The following is a 589-nucleotide window of genomic DNA, read 5'->3' as shown; positions in this document are numbered from 1 at the left end:
CTCATCCTAAAAAAAAACCCAAGAAAAGAATTTATAATATCTACCCTACCTGCATTTGTGCTCCAGCAGCTGCTGAAATTGCAAAAGCAGTAGCCAAACCTAACTTTCTATATGTCTCAGTCTATCCCACTTTTTTAGTAGAAATAAGGAAAACAGGTCTATCCCCAGGTTCATCTATTTCTTACAGTAGAAATAGGGAAAACAGTTCTTATGAAGAAAAATAATTGATCCAAAGTGCTTTCCTGAAGTAAAAAAAAAAAAAAAGTATATACCAGAGTGAATCACTAAAAAACCTTAAAATTCTTAACACATTTATTTGACCACTATATACTACAATTCATTGTCAGGCCAATTGTTGAAATTATTTATCCTCCATAAAATATGGAAGGCTTTATATTCTAGAATGCAACACCTTAAAGAAGGGCAAAGAACAGTTATCTTTATAAAATAAATAAATTTATAATAAAATAAACCAAACATTTCCCATTTTACCCATGCACAGCTGCAGAAGAGACAAACATGCTGTGTGAATTTTGACCTAGGCTTTTAGGGAATATAGTAAGTGATTGGAAAATAAAAGTACAGTCGA

The sequence above is a fragment of the Antrostomus carolinensis genome, unplaced genomic scaffold, assembly GCF_000700745.2.
Source record: "Antrostomus carolinensis isolate BGI_N321 unplaced genomic scaffold, ASM70074v2 scaffold12899, whole genome shotgun sequence".
Lineage (NCBI taxonomy): Eukaryota > Metazoa > Chordata > Aves > Caprimulgiformes > Caprimulgidae > Antrostomus > Antrostomus carolinensis.
The sequence above is the reverse complement of the archived record's forward strand: the minus strand, read 5'-3'. Positions refer to the sequence as shown.